The sequence below is a fragment of the Notamacropus eugenii genome, chromosome 6, assembly GCF_028372415.1.
Source record: "Notamacropus eugenii isolate mMacEug1 chromosome 6, mMacEug1.pri_v2, whole genome shotgun sequence".
Lineage (NCBI taxonomy): Eukaryota > Metazoa > Chordata > Mammalia > Diprotodontia > Macropodidae > Notamacropus > Notamacropus eugenii.
The window spans coordinates 97,751,881-97,765,156 of record NC_092877.1 but is presented as its reverse complement, the minus strand read 5'-3'; the positions used below and the strand labels follow the sequence as shown (position 1 = coordinate 97,765,156).

The following is a 13,276-nucleotide window of genomic DNA, read 5'->3' as shown; positions in this document are numbered from 1 at the left end:
ATAATATCCAGAAAGCCACAATAATAACTTAATCCATAGGTTTATAGTAGCCCAAAGGAGAATAAGGAACGTTTCCAACATGACAAAGCATTTTTGTCTAAGGAATGCTCAGAAAGGTAAGACATAAAGAAGTAGCAAATAAAAGGGGTTTGAAATGTATCCTTTTTTCATTTACCATCTCTTCAAGTAATTTCTTTCACATTTAGCTTCTTTTCTAAAAACACAGCTTAAAAGTTTTCTACTGTTCACCTAATATAGCAAAATTTAACATCAGATAAAAACAAAGTATAGTATGAATCACATTAAACCACTATAGTGGTATTTCGAACAGAAGGAGGATGATTTATAGCAGAGCTGAGGGGAAATTTATGAGAGGGCAGCCAGAACAGAGCGACATAGGCAAACCCACAGTTGGCTGTGAGTGTGAGAAGGGAATTTTGTTTAAAGGAACCTGTTTGTGATTTGTTTAAGGGAGCCTGTTTGTGGGAAGCCTAATAGAGAGAAGGCTTGGGACTGGTGTTGTCCCCTGTATTCTTATTGTGCATAGATGTCTTACTTACTATGATAGATTTGGCTTTCTGGTGTCTGAATAAATGTTTTGGTTCTGTCTTCCATGTGGAAAGTCTATGATATTTTGTGATTGAGAATTGTGCCAGAATATTCATGGCCTCTTTAGGTGCTGTGAATATTGCATTGACATTACAACTATGTGTGTGTGTGTGTGTGTGTGTGTGTGTGTGTGTGTGTGTGTTTTATCATTAATTGGCCAGTTCTTTGGATATTTATGCCCTGTGAAAGAGTGAAACAATGTTCCTTTCTTTTTCATTTTTAAATTTTCAACAAAACCAACGAGGTGACACACTATCATAGCCAGAGTCAGGAAAACTCATATTCCTAAGTTCAAATCTTGCCTCAGACAATTATTAGCTGTGTACCTCTAGGCAAGTCACTTAATACTGTTTGCCTCAGTTTCTTCATCTATAAAATGAGCTAGAGAAGGAAATTGCAAACCACTCTAGTGTCTTTCCCAAGAAAACCCCAAGTGGGGTCTCAAAGAGTCAGGTGATACTGAAAAACAATTAAATAACAACAAAAAATGTTGTTCACCTAATCTATTTGACTGATCCACCACTCTACTTCTTAGCTAGTACTAGATTCTTTTTCATGATTACTGCTTTGTAACACAGTATGAAATCTGGTACTGCTTAGAAATATTCCTTCACATTTTTTCCATTGATTCTCTTGAAATTCTTGACCTCTTATTTTTTCTTCTGAACAAATTTTATTATTTTTTGAGATCAAATATTCTTTGGTAGTTTGATTGGTGTGGCAATGAATAAGCAAATTAATTTAGGCAGAGCAATTAATATTTCTCATTGTTTAGATCTGTCTCTATTTCTATAGAAAGAGTTTTACAATTATGTTAGTACAATCCTTGAGTTTATCTTGGGATATAGACTCCCAACTATTTCGTATTACCTGTAGTTATGTTCAATTGAGTTTCATGTAATTGGATATTTAGTCTATTTTAAAATCACTACTTTCAGGTAGTCCAATAACTTTTAAATTATTTCTCCTCAATTTATTTTTCATGTTAGTTGTTTTTCCTTGATCTTTTTTTTGATTTTTTTTCTTGATGTCTTATTCCGGTAGTTGCTACTTGCCCAATTCTAATTTTTAAGGAATCATTTTCTTCAGTGAACTTTTGTACCTTTCTTCACATTTGGTCAATTTTGCTTTATAAAGAATTGATTTCTTCACTATTTTTTGTGCCCTGTTTACCAATACACTAATTTTCTTTTCATAATTCTCTTCTATCATTATAATTGCTTTTCCCAATTTTTTTTAATCTCTTGTCTCCTTTGTAAGTTTCTCTAGGAATTCGTCTTGAGCTTCTATCCAATTTGCACTTTTTTTGAGGCTTTGCTTATAGCTGTTTTAACATTATTGTCTTCTTTTGAGTTTCTGTCTTTACCAACCCTGATACCACTCTTTGTGGTCATCTTCTTTATTTTGTTTTGATTTTTGTTCATTTTCCTTCTTATTTCTTGACTTAGAACTTCATGATAAAGTTGGGCTCTGCTCATCTGATATTGGGGAAGAACTATCATGAGCTTTAAGTTTTTTTGTGTTGCTGTTTTCAGAGATAGTTCTCTTGGGAAGAGTCTATAAGTTTATGTGTTTCTAAGACGGCATGATTCAGGGAGAGGCATGGTCCCTGCTCTCCTATTTTGTGTTCCAGTTTTTACCCTGGAAGGATGTCTGCTCTCTTGTAGCAGCAAATACTAGTGCTCCTCTCAGGGTGTAGGGTTATAAGGGAAGACTAGCATCTTTGTTGTGAAAGTTACTGATCCCTATTCAGGGCTGCTTTCTGTCTCTGGTGTCTGTCTGACTTACAGAACTCTCACCTGTGGTTCCCAGAGACTATAGCATATGCAGTGGCCATATCCCAGGAAATCATTTGGGCAGATAGGCTAAACCAGGTTGAGGGTAATTTATTTATGGATCATAAACCCATCAACAACTTAGGGGGATGTCTACCCCAAGCATAAGAAAACTTTCCCTAGTACAATGGGCAGACAGGAATAGTGGCCATGAAGGTGGCTGAAGCACATGCTGTGAAGTGCTTAGAGTTTGGTTAATATTGAAGATGTCAGGGTCTTCCACTACATCTCAGGCCATTGTTAGTCATCATAACTCTTTTCTTGCCATTGAACTCTGATGACTCTGGAAGAAGGAGTGAAGTTAATCACTGTGCAACTCTGCCTTACTTAAATCAAATTTATATTCAAGTAAAAAATAATCATTCATATCATTTTGCCATTTTTACCTACCTCAGAATTCTGTGGCAATAGTCAAGTGATAAAGCAGGAGGTATGAATGCACTGAGAGCTATAGTCACAGCCCTGCATGGAGATGGTCCATGGGATAAAATTTTCTTCTAACTACATGAAAGCAGCACTGGCATAGAACAACCCTCTAAGTATCTGAGCAGCATTTTTATAGGACTGAATTGCTCACCTCCTGACATGAGGAAGGGACTACAAAAAAACCTAATTTTTTTATTTCCATTTTTTTATTTTAATTTTTTTAATTAAATTTATTTATTCAAGCTTTCAACATTCATTTCCACAAAATTTTGGGTTCCAAATTTTCTCCCCATTTCTCCCCTCCCCCTGCCCCAAAATGCTGAGCATTCTAATTGCCCCTGTCACCAATCTGCCCTCTCTTCTAACATCCCTCCCTTCCCTTATCGCCATCTTCTCTTTTTGTCCTGTAGGGCAAGATAACTTTCTATACCCCATTACCTGTATTTCTTATTTCCTAGTTGCAAGAATAATGCTCAACAGTTGTTCCTAAAACTTTGAGTTCCAACTTCTCTTCATCCCTCCCTCCTCACCCATTCCCTTTGGGAAGGCAAGCAATTCAATATAGACCATATCTGTGTAGTTTTGCAAATGACTTCCATAATATTCATGTTGTGTAAGACTAACTATATTTCCCTCCATTCTATCCTGCCCCCCATTGCTTCTATTCTCTCTTTTGATCCTATCCCTCCCTAAGAGTGTTGACTTCAAATTGCTCCCTCCCCCCACTTCCATACCTTCCATCATCCCCCCCACCCTGCTTATTCCCTTTTCTCCCACTCTCCATTACTGTAAGATAGGTTTTCATACCAAAATGAGTGTGCATTTTATTCCTTCCTTTACTCGAATGTGATGAGAGTAAGCTTCATGTTTTTCTCTCTCCTCCCCTCTTTTTCCCTCCACTGAAAAGGCTTTTTCTTCCCGACCACTTGCCTAGTTCTCCTGTAGTCTGTGGGCACAGAGCTCCTGAAGTCACTGCTGCTGATGTTAAAGACTCTTACAGAGACCAAAGCCAATGTTGACACTGAAGTGCTCTTGACCAATTGTAACAGGAAGCACCCCAACATACACAAGGGGGGAAATCACAGGGTTTTAGATCTGCATTATAAACGGAAAGGCAACTTTTGAAGGGTTAACAATCACTTTAATCAAGCACAGGGTGGGGCAAAGCCAAGATGACTGAGTTCAAGAACAACCTGCTCTAGCTCTCCCCTCATAGCCCATAAAATACCTGTAAAAAATAACTCTAGGGGGAGTGGAGCCCAGATGGCAAAGTAGAAAGACATGCCTACTCTAGCTCTTCCTGCACAGCCCATGAAATACCTGTAAAAAATAACTCTAAACAAATTCTAGAGCAGCAGGAGCCAGAAAACAACAGAGTGAAGGAGATTTCTGGTCCAAGGTAGTCTGGAAAGCCAACAAGAAGGTCTATCTAATGGGGCATGGAGCAGAGCACAGCCCACAGATCTCAACCCAACCTTGGCTTCATGTGAGGCACCAGCAGGAACAGGACCAGAACAGACTTCAGGGGTGGAATCCCTTGCAGCCCTCAATACGCAAATATCAAAGACAGCTTCAAAGGTCAGTTACAAAGCTTTTTCACCTGGGTGAAAAGGGAGCATAGTCCTCCCCTATCCAGGCATTAGGCAGTGGTGGTGGCAGCAGCAGCAGCAGCAATGTCCATTATTGGAGCCCTCTACCTAAAGCCACTGGAGGAATTGAGCCACCAATCAGAGTCTCAGTTCTTAGTGGTGGCCCTAGGGTGAGGAAGAGTGCTGCCTGGCATAGTAGAGTGAGTAGAGGTTCTGGAAACAGAATTCTACTTGCACATCCTAAGTAGAAAAGCTTTGGTAGCTTCCAGACCAGAACCCAGGCCAGGAGAAGAATAAACTTCTCTCCCTGGATTGTGCCATCTTGGAGGAATTGAGAACTTACGTTTCCCCAAAGAATGACTCACTCTTGACAAAAGGCTCAAAAGTCAAGTAACTGGCTGGGAAAAACACTAAAAGGGGGGGGGGGGATAAGAATATAAAAGTTTACTTTCTTGGTGAAAAGGTATTTTCCTCCATCCTTTCAGGTGAGGAAGAACAATGCACACCATCAGAGGAAGACATAAAAGGCTTCTGCATCCAAAACCTCCCAAATAAATATACAATGGTCTCATGTCATGGAAGAGCTTAAAAACAATTTTGAAAATCAAGTAAAAGAGGTGGAGGAAAAATTGGGAAGAGAAATGAGAGTGCTGCAAGCAAACCATGAAAAGCAAGTCAACAGCTTCCTAAAGGAGACCCAAAAAATCGCTGAAATAAATAACACCTTTAAAAATAGACTAACCCAAAGGGCAAAAGAGGTCCAAAAGCCAGTGAGGAGAAGAATGCTTTAAAAAGCAGATTTAGCCAAATGGAAAAGGAGGTTCAAAAGCTCACTGAAGGAAATAGTTCTTTAAAAATTTGAAAGGAGCAGATGGAAACTAATGAATTTATGAGAAATTGAGAAATTATGGAACAAAACCAAAAGAATGAAAAACTAGAAGACAATGTAAAATAGCTCATTGGAAAAACAGCTGACCTGAAAAATAGATCCAGGAGAGACAATTTAAAAGTTATGGGAGTACCTGAAATCCATGATCAAAAAATGAGCCTAAACCTTACCTTCCAAGAAATTATCATGGAAAACTGTCCTGACATTCTAGAACCAGAGGGTAAAATAGAAATGGAAAGAATTCACTGATCACCTCCTGAAAGACAACGGAAAAGGAAAACTTCTATGAATATTGTAGTCAAATTCCAGAGTTCCCAGTTCAAGGAGAAAATATTACGAGCAGCCAGAAAGAAACAAATCATGTATTGTGGAAATTTCAATCAGAATAACACAAGAGATCATAAATTTTGAGTTGGAGAAAAAAAAATCTCAGAAGTATCCTTGTACAATGTCTTCACTGATGAGAAATTGTTTGTGGACCATTTAGTATGGTCCATACTAAGGGATCAAAAAGCTTAGAGTATGATATTCTAGAGGGTCAAAGGAGATAGGATTACAACCAAGAATCACCTACCCAGCAAAACAGAGTGTAATATGTCAGGGGGAAAAATGGAATTTCAATGAAATAGAGGACTTCCAAGTCTTGCTGAAAAGCCCAAAGTTGAACAAAGAATTTGGCTTTCAAACACAAGAGTCAAGAGAAACATAAAAATGTAAACAGGAAAGAAAAGCCTTAAGGAACTCATTAAAATTGAACTGTTTACATTCCTATGTGGAAAGACGTTATTTCTAAATCATGAGACCTTTTTCAGTATTAAGGTAGTTAGAGGAAATATAAATATGTAGGTGTGTATGTGTATGTTATATATGTGTAAGTATGTATATGCATATATATGTATGTGTATACATATACATACAATCATGTGTGTACATATATACATAAATATATGTGCTTACACACACACACACACACACACACACACACACATTGAGGGCACAGGATGAGGTGAAGATGAAGGGAGAATACCTAAAAAAAGAATTTACAGTTGAATGGAATGTACTAGGAGTAAGAGAAAGCGAGACTTGGAATGTAGCAAATCACCTCACACATAAGAGGGAAGAAAGAGTTTCTACAATGGAAGGGAATAGGGAGGGAGATGAAAGGAAATAATTGAGCCTTACCGTCATGGGATTTGGCTTAAGCAGGGAATAACACACACTCAATTGTATATGGAAATCTATTTTAACCTGCCAGAAGGCAAGGGGAAAGGGGATATAACAGGGAAGATAATATAAGGGACAGAAAATTGGGGAAAAGGATAATCAGAACAAACACTATTGTGGGAGGGCAGGTCAAGGGAGAGAATGGAATAAACAAAGGGCAGGATAGGACAGAGGGAAATGTGGTTAGTCTTTTACAACATAAATATTATGGAAGTGCTTTGTATTGTTGTGTGTGTATGAAATATATTGAATTGCTTTTCTCAATGAAGGTGGGTTGGGAGGGAGGGAGAGAATATGGAGCTCAAAGCTTTAGGAATGAATGTTAAAAATTGTTTTAGCCTGCAACTAGAAATTAAGCTATACAGGAAAATAGAAGGGAATGGGGGTGGAAGAAAGCTAGGTAAGAGAAGGGAGGACAGACTGGAGGAAGGGGTGGATGGGATGCATGCTGTCCTGGGGTGGAGAGTGGGGAGAGATGAAGAGAAAACTTTGAATTCAAATTCTTGTGGAAGTGAATGTTAAGAACTGAAAAATAAATGAATTATATATTTAAAGAAATCAAGCACAGGTATCAGAGAAAAACAAAATCAAAATTTCAGAGAAATCAAAAATCAACAGACCAAGCTTCCAAAGTCCCTGACCATTAACATACATACATCTTTACCAGAGACGGAAGCACCAACACCTGGGTTTTCAAAAAGCCAGGAGACTGTTTAGCACCTTCCCAGAATCATCTGGCATATAGACCTTCTTCCAAAAACTAAGCCCCCAAGTACTACTTCACCTTCAGAGTATTTATACACTTTTCAGAGCCAAAGGGCATAACCCTCTGACCCAGTGCCTCAACAGAAAAAGCAAAAGGTAAGTGAAAACCTCTTACAAAACAATTCCCCTAATCAAGCTTCCCTAAATAGGCAGGCCCATCAATGGATGAACTAGGACTTCTTTAATCATATTATTCAATCAGAGGCACTTTTAGAAAAATAAAAACAGTAAAATATCCTTATTTGATTGCCATCACACCAGCCCCTATCCTGCTATCACAAACTTCTCCTTCTTACCTCATAAGTTGGCATAGGCTGAAAATACTTCTCATCCTGCCCATTTTTCAGTTATGCCATTACAGAATTTGATTTCAGTCACTACTCTAAAGTTATTTTTGTAGGGGAATGTTCGGTGAATTTGACTGGCTTGCTGCTTCTAATCTGATATCCTGGTTCTGCCTCTCCTCAATGCAGTGTTCTTTTGGAAATTATGTCCCTTATGATTCTGTATGAGCATGATAACAACAGTCATAATTGTTAGTATTTATATGAAATTTTAAAGTTTGCAAAAAGCTTTGTGCATTTTAACTTCTTCAGTCTTCACAACTGTCCTGGGAGGAAGTTACTCTTAGTATTTTCATTTGTCTGATGAGAAACTGAGGCAGAGAAAGATTGAATGACTTGCCCAGGGTCAAATAGCTAGTATCTCAGATGGCATTTGGATTCAGGTTTTTCTAACTCCAGGGCTATCCCTATGTCCAAAGTGCTACCTAGAATGCATCAAGAAAATAACATCCTCTGGGAGTTATGTAACAATCTAGAGTAAAAGACATGAGGGTTTAAGGATAAAAGAGGGAGGAGAAAATACAAAAAGGGAAATGACCACAGATTCATAAGATTTCTGTACCACCAGGAGTGGTATATTTTCAGACACTGAGACATTTTCCTTCTTCTGTTGACTCCAGGGCATTGATCCATAAGTTCTGTTTGCAAACTAAGATTTTTCACTATCTGCTGATGTCAGACTTTGGATTTAATGTGGTCTTGACCTGCCAATCCTTTGGCACCGGGACAGTGGCTAGAAAACCCTAAAGATTACCCAGTAAAATGTCAAAACATAATGTCAATCCAACAATAAGATACGTCAACTTTAATGGGTATCAAATAGGCATATTGCTTCATGCTACCTGAAAGGGAACAAACAGCAAGGCTAAAGCAGTGGCAATATTGGACCAATATTGGACTCAAAAACCTCAAACTGATTACCTAGGAATTGGGAAATAGCGTGGGTATAGAAAATATTTGTTGTGTGATCTATTTTCCTATTATATCCCTACATTTTTGTCATAAGTATTTTTTTTCTACTAGAACCAACATGAGATCTTATTCTTACAACTTATGAGACGGAAGAGAACTCTGAGCCATGCTATCAAAATTCTAAGGCTCCAAGTCAAGCGTTTTGGTCCATCCACAAGTCAGTAGCCTTGCTAAGCTGTCCACCTACCAGCTTATCTCCTTGCTATGTAAATGGTCCAGCATAATTTTTGTATGATATACAGCCTCCCTAATTTCTTCAGTGTTCATATGTTTAGTTATTTTGCAGATGAAGAAACTGGAGCCCCAGAGAGGTTAAATAATGTGTAGAAGGTCATACAGGTAATAAGTGGTCAAGTCACTATTTGAGCCTATTTCCTTTGAAGTCCAATCTAGTACTCTTAGCGCTATAGCTTTCTTCCTCCTTATAAGTCATGTAATTAATACTAACTGGGCAGGGGGCCAAGGGTGGTGTGAGTGAGAACAGAGAAAAGGAAAATGGAAGCTCTGAGAAATACTCAGGGCATAAATAGCTTGAGGTAAGTTTAAGGTCATTACACATATTTTCCACATGTTTTGAAAGATTAATATTTTAATAATGCAAGGTTTGTAGAACTCTGTACCTAAATTTCACTTCTCCATTTCCCAAAACCTGAATGCTCAGAATACAAAGAAGGAAATATCTTGAGAAATCTTGCATTCTTATTAAATACTCTTATTCATTACCTTGAGGAACATGAATCAAAATTAGTGGTACCTGTTCATCTACACAGGTTGCAGGATCAGTCAGTTCTCAATACAGTTTCCAAGATTAGAAGCATCTCCTGTTGGGTCATTGTAAAAAACAAATCTCTAACTAACATCTTTAAATGTGTTTCTATTTACCTAAGTTTAACTACACAAAGTGTTATATTTCCAAAACATTGTCTTATCAAACACATGTGTGCCTGTGCATGTACACACACACACACACACACACACACACACACACACATATACTAAAAATATGCTTAAGTTCAGCCCCTCAATGACAGAATTGATAAGTAAAGAATAAACTCAGAGTGGAGCTCACCATTTTCATTCTTTTTCCCTTCCTTCTCTCTCCTACCCTCCGGGATTTTGGCCCTCTTGAGACTTGCACATGATAGATATACTGAGATCTTTGATCTCATTAGCATGTTTTGCAATTCAATTTCTGTTCCCATCTAGGTAAAATAGATTAGTCTGCATAGATATGAAGTTTCAGAACCTAGGTCAGTGAACCAACATATTGTAAGTCAAAATGGGGCATTTTAGCTCTTGATTCCATTAAAATAAAAGGGAGGAGGAGATAAGGGAACTTTGAGAGATTAGTTATTTAGTACAACCTTTGCTCCTTAGGCAGAATTACTCCTAAATTGGATAGATGTGAATCTATTCTATTTTATAAAGAGCGCCTAGGGAAAGGGATTCTGCAATTTTCCTGACTAACCTTTTCGTTATTTAAAAACACAAAATCAGCAAGTTATTCTTTAACCAAAACGTACAGATTAACTTCATTTCTTCTTCCTTTGTCCTTGGTGAAAATGGAAAAACATGTCTCCAGCCACGGATTCCTGCCACTCCCATAACAACCTTCTATTCTGCTCCCATAGCAGGCTCCAATGTGATATACTGCTTCCCTTCTGAAATAGGAGCAATGCTTACATTCGCACAGCAATTTTCAGAACCTCAGTAGTTTCCAAGCATCAGACATGAAGCAATGACCTAAAATCAGTCTTAAATCACCTTCCAAAATGGTTCTATTTTTGCTTGTTATTGCTGCAGCAGATCCTTAAATGCTATTCCTGGTAGGTGGTGCAGTGGATAGAGCAAGCACCCTGGAATTAAAGAAGACCTAAGTTCAAATCCAACCTCAGATACTTGCTAGATGTGTCACTCCAAGCACATAAACTGCTATTTCCCTCAGTTTCCTTATCTACAAAATGGGGACAATGGAAAAATCTACCTCCCCCAATTGTTGTGAGGATCAGCTAAGATAATAACTGTCAAGTGTTTAGCAGAGTCTGCCACATGATAAATTCTTCATAAATATTGTCTTTTGTTATTATTCTTCTTCTTTTATTATTATACACTAGAGAGTTACAGTGGCTCTGGAATAATGGTCAATTTAAATAAATTGTATTTTCTTTCATTCAAATGTTTGTATATTATAATAATCTCCTTAAAATTTTTCTTCTAGTTTTCCTCTTCTCAAATTCACATGTGAAAATATTCTTCAATTCCTGTGTCATAGTGAACTTTGGAAAACTAAAAACCTGTAACTGGATTATTTTTACTAGAGCCAAACTGGCTAGAATAAAGAGTGTCGAGGTGGAAGAGGTTTTATTATGATATTTAACTGTCTTTTTATAATTTATCAGCAGTTTGTTATTTCCTTTTTCTCATTTATATACTCAGCCACAGTTCTTACCTAGTTGGAGCTTGACACTTGTACACTGAGCAGATGGATGATGCCTATTCTTCTTTGGGACTATAACTCTTAAGGGGAAACCTAATGCCACTACCCCTTCAACAAATCTTAGTTTCCAACAAGAAATAAAATTGCTCAAAGGGCATTTAAGACAGTAGTGTCAGCTAAGCTTGTAATTTAATGAAAGGTAAGCCAAGATGGATGACTTAACAGAGGATTAACTAGAGAATGTTCATACTGGTTAAAATGAAAAATGGCTACATGTACATAGGGGTGGGTATGTATGAGGTAAAGAAAATCTGACCATAGGTCTAGATCTGATGAAGATTAGGGGAGAGGTGACTCCACTACTGATATCACAAACACCCATGTTGTTGTGGACTAGTGAAAAAACACCAGGTTACAAAAGCGTTGGAAATATGGAATGGAAGCCTTTCTTCCCCTGTCCCTCAATTGATTATTAGCACCCTGGTACAAAAATCCCATTTTCTCCATGCTGTTCAAAGCTCAAACTTCCCACTTCACTTGTCTTCTCTTGGTTTTATTCAGTAAAGTTGGTTGAAAGAGTGGGGTAAGACAGATAGACTTTAGGTCTGTACAGACTTCTGATAGCGATATAACTAACATAAGGAAGGAACATAGAATATGTTTTAGAATTATACCGTCCATTTATGTTTATGACTTAACAATATGGAAATATTGCTATAATCTTTCAAGGATTACTGAATTTTTCATTGTCAGCATGTTTTCTATTAATGCAGTTTCTTTTTTTTTTTTTAATTTATTTTTTTTTATTTTGTAATGTTTAACAGTCACTGCCATACAATTGTGATTTTATCCCCCCCACCTACCCCCCACTCCCCCCCTCCCTCCCCACGACTGCATACAATTCTGTATAGATTCTACATATACTTTCCTATTGAGTATATTTTCACTATAGTCATGCTATGTAGTCAGACTAAGATAAATGAAAGAAATCGTATAACAAATCAGAACATATACACAAACACATACACATACACAAACATGATCTGCTACAATATGTGAGTGACTTCCATATTTCTCTCTCTGAGTGTGGCAGGCATTTTGCCTTGAGATCCTCCATTGGGATTTTTTTTTTTTTTTTTTTTGGTAAGAAGTTCTTGTGTTATTACAAAAATCTAAGTCTACCAGAAAAAACTCTCACACACTGTGGTTGTTGCTGTGCATAAAGTTCTCCTGGTTCTGCTCCTTTCACTCAGCATCAGGTCATATAAGTCCTTCCAGGCCTCTCTGAAGTCTTCTTGTTCATCATTTCTTATGGCACAATAGTACTCCTTTACATTCATATACCATAATTTATTCAGCCATTCCCCAATTGATGGACATCCCCTTGACTTCCAGTTTTTGGCAACTACATAGAGTGCTGCTATAAATATTTTTGTACATGTGGGACCCTTTCCCATTTTTATGATCTCTTGGGGATATAGTCCTAGTAGCGATATTGCTGGGTCAAAGGGTATGCACATTTTTGTAGCCCTTTGGGCATAGTTCCAAATTGCTCTCCAGAATGGTTGGATGCGCTCGCAGCTCCACCAACAATGAATTAGTGTTCCAACTTTCCCACATCCTCTCCAGCATTTATCATTTTCTTGTTCTGTCATGTTTGCCAATCTTATAGGTGTGATGTGGTACCTCAGAGTTGTTTTGATTTGCATCTCTCTAACCAATAGTGATTTAGAGCATTTGTTCATATGATTATAGATAGCTTTAATTTCTTCCTCTGAAAATTGCCTGTTCATATCCTTTGACCATTTATCAATTGGGGAATGACTTGTATGATTGTACATTTGGATCAGTTCTCTATATATTCTAGAAATGAGGCCTTTATCCCCGAGCTTAGCTGTAAAAATTCTTTCCCAATTTACTACATCCCTCCGGATTTTGGTTGCATTGGGTTTGGTTGTGCAAAAACTTCTCAGTTTAATGTAATCAAAGTTATCCATTTTGCATTTCATAATGCATTCTATCTCTCCTTTAGTAAAGAATTCTTCCCTTCTCCATAGATCTGATAAATACACTATTCCTTGCTTCTCCAGTTTATTCATGGTATCAATCTTTATACCTAAATCATGTACCCATTTGGACTTTATTCTTGTGTACGGTGTCAGGTATGGGTCTATGCCTAATTTCCG

General features: G+C 37.5%; 1 long non-coding RNA gene across 2 annotated transcripts in view; it reads right to left on the bottom strand.

The window, feature by feature from the left end:
- LOC140510511 (uncharacterized) overlaps positions 1-9,809 on the bottom strand; it is a 73,680-nt gene extending 63,871 nt beyond the window's left edge. For both annotated transcript variants that reach the window (XR_011969261.1, XR_011969262.1), the window contains exon 1: positions 9,723-9,809. This is a non-coding gene — a long non-coding RNA (uncharacterized lncRNA). The remainder of the gene's footprint in view (positions 1-9,722) is intronic.
- Between the last annotated feature and the right edge of the window lie 3,467 nt (positions 9,810-13,276).